Here is a 3,594-nt window from a genome sequence, read left to right as displayed (position 1 = left end):
GACATTCAGGTTAATATTGAAACTTCTTGATTCAATTCTTTTTTTAATCTTGATTTAAAATTAAATTATAAGAATTATTTTAATATAATTTGGTCAACTTGAAGGATTGACCAATAATATAATTTGGTTTTATTTTTTTAATGATGTTTTAAAAAAAAATAGACAAAGATGTATTGAACTAACTTAAGTTCGTGATTTAGTATATTAAATATACGATGAGTTTTGTTGAGAGTTTTGTTGAGTTTAAAATATTTTTTATAAGACAACTATTCATAACAAAAATATATCTTTATCAAATTAAGTATAAATCAAATAAAAACTAAATGTTAGTACATTTATTTAAGACTCTGATAATTTTATAGAAAATAAAATGAAAATAAATCTAAATAATTTATAAATACATTTAAAAGATAAAGGATAAAATTGATAAAAGAATGATAAAAATAACAGGAAAACATGTAAAAAAAATTCATTTGTTTCATAGAAAATTTTATGGTGTTTATGGAATAAATAATGATATTTTATTAATTATTTTGGAAACTCATTTTGAAGAAAAAGAGAAATACGAAAAAAATAAAATAAAAAACCCATAATAAATGGTAATAATATCTTTACATAGAATTTCTCTCCTATTTATATCTATTTTTTCTTTAAAGTTGACCCAAATAATAACTAATAAAATACTATTAATTATTCATTCATCATCATAAAATTTCTACTATTTCAATCCACTATTTAATGAACAGTGAAGTTTATAAAGAAAACCATGTAATTCTCTCTCCAAGAATTTAATAATACTCTCCTCTTTTTTTAGGATGATTTTCTAATCTAGAATATGTAATGTACAATGAAAAATGACTTGTTTCTATTTCTTTTAATTTAATTTTATTTATTTATTTGCCAATTTTGTCTTGGTTAAACCTGAATGGACACCATTTACTCTGAAAATGAGTGGCCAAATTAAGATCAAAGAGATCATGTCCAAAATACCATACTCATCAACCAAATCAAGTGGTTATCAATGACAATAAACCATCTACTTCACCCAAAAAAAAAAATAATTCAGAAACGAATCCAGTTTTATTTTCTTAAAAAAAAAAACCAAAAATCCTTCAATTTAAATAAATAAAGCATGAAAAACTCTTTATTCCTCCCAAACTCCAAACAACCCGCAAGTTCTCAGAGCTCACTCATCTATAGCTCATCCATTGCTATGAGGTAAGAGCTTCCCATAACATTACAAAGGGAAAAGGAACCTGGCTGTCTAAAAGAAAGAAGGGGCAAATTGTAATTACACAATTAACGACAAACAACTGCCTGGGTCCGTGTCCATAGTGAGAACCTAAGCTCTAAGCTCTTTCAGTTTTTTGTTAATGCTTTTTTATTTGCTAGAAATATATATATAATAATAACCCTTTCAGTAAATAAAACCACAAAATTCCCTTTTTAGTAGATAAAACGCTAAATTCATATAAATTAGCTAATGTTATCCCATGATGCGAGATTACATTGCACAGTTGATAATGATTCTATTTCCAATAATTTAAAAATGTATTCATCTTGTTAAATTATATAAAACGAGGTTATATTGCCTGTGGATGCGACTTCAAATTTTTTGAACGTGAAAAAGATAGAATGTTTATGCTATGGGGAATTCTTTATATCTAAATTTAAAACTTTTATCCCAGTTATTTGTTAGATGTGAATTTTAAATTTATTTTTAGAATTATTTTAATATGGTTTACTTGATTTGTTAAATATAACAATAACTAACTAGTAAAAATATAATTTAATTTTTTTAAAAAATATTTTTTAAATATTAAAATAATAATATATTAAATTCATTTACATCGACTTAACTTATTAAATCAGCGATCCAAGTTATAAACTTTATTAAATTTAATAATTTTTTTAGTTATAAACTTTATTAAATTTAATAATTTTTTTAATAATTTTTACCAGGTAACATAACCACACCGAATATTTAAACCAATATAAAAAAAAATTATTAAGTATTTGAGATTAGGCATATATTTTCTCTTGTTTTACACTTGATTATACATATACTAAACCAATATTTAATTTGAATTATGATCCGCATTATTCACTGCAACTCAGTACCGTTCTCATTTCACCGTCAAACTTCCTTGTTCCATCGTACTTGGTAAATGCAGCTCCATCTCTTGATTTCCAAATCAACTTCAGCAAATAAACAGCTACATTTGCCGCCAGATCAGGCTTAAGCTAGTCCCCGCAGAGGGATTTGTCCAGCTTTAAGATCGAATGCATCATAAGCTCCAAATAGGGGAGAATATGGCTACAGCAACCTTAGCTTCACTGCCAATTCGACCAGGCTGATGTGATTTAGTAGAAGTCAGAAGTATGCCACTTACGACATCTCCTATGGAAGTGATCCCTTATGGAGAATAATCATACATGTCCAACTGCAGCCGTTGGATCAAGATGTCTTCTATCTCAGTGTTCTTGTGTGTTCTACTTTGCACTTAAAAGGGTCCCAAATATGGCAGCATGAGGTTTGAAAGGCTTTTTCTCGATCAAATCTACTGCCTCTACTAACTTACCTGCCCGACCAGGAAGATCAACCATACATGTGATCAGGCTTAGCTGCAAAGTCCTTGATCCCACACCATTGAACAGAAATATTTAACGCCGAGGACTGTAAATCCAGCATGGTTACAAGCTGATAATATGGCAACAAAGTGATCCAGCCTGGCTTCATTCCTTTCTCCCTCATCTCGCCAAACAAATCCAGAGCTTTATTACCCTCTCTGTGCTGATCATAACCAGAAATCATTTCATTCCAAGTGGCAACATCCTTCCGTGGAACCCTTAAAAACAATTTCCAACCGTCCTTCATCACTCCACACTTTCAATACATGCCAATCAACGGAGTTCCAGCGGTTGTATCAGCACAGTGGAGACTTACAAAATAGTTGATGCACTTGCCTGCCCAACTGCAAAGAAGACAACTCACTACACCCTAACAAAATGCTGTTCAAATTTGACGAATTTGGATGAATACCAAATCCCACCATTTTTCTAAAAAGCTTTACACCACCCTCAGCTCTGCGATTCTCAATACAACCTGCAATCATAGCATTCCAAGTCAATAAATTCTTCTCGGGCATCTCATGAAACAATCTTTCTGCCAATCCATTCCTCCAAAACTTCACGTACCCAATGATCATAGCGGTCCAAGCCACCACTCTCTTAAATGGCGCCTTTTCAAACCAACTTTAATGCCAAATCCAGCCTCCCGCACTGTACAGACCCAGAAATCGTAACATTCCAAGTAACTACGTTTTTCCTTGGCATTATCAAGAACAAGGTGTGTGCTTTGTCCATAAACTAATTCTACGCAAAACCGGACATCATTGCATTCCAAGAAGCTGCATCTTCAACGGGTATATCTTCAAAGAAAGGCTGAACTCTTTCCATGTCAGAACTACATACATAACCAGCTATCATGGTTCAGATATTTTCAACATACAGTTCTTGGGCTTCCTCAATTTCCAGCGCTTCATTTAGAAACCGGCCGAAACTGAATTCCAAGTAACAGTTGTTTTAACCGCT

The 3,594-nt window shown here is 31.1% G+C and overlaps 1 pseudogene; it reads right to left on the bottom strand.

Moving 5' to 3' along the window:
* Positions 1–2,249: 2,249 nt before the first annotated feature.
* The window catches only part of LOC105119547 (pentatricopeptide repeat-containing protein At4g16835, mitochondrial-like), a 12,904-nt pseudogene continuing 11,559 nt past the window's right edge, over positions 2,250–3,594 (bottom strand).

This window comes from Populus euphratica, unplaced genomic scaffold (genome assembly GCF_000495115.2).
Source record: "Populus euphratica unplaced genomic scaffold, PopEup_1.0 scaffold3055.1, whole genome shotgun sequence".
Lineage (NCBI taxonomy): Eukaryota > Viridiplantae > Streptophyta > Magnoliopsida > Malpighiales > Salicaceae > Populus > Populus euphratica.
This window is presented reverse-complemented; position numbering and strand designations above follow the sequence as displayed.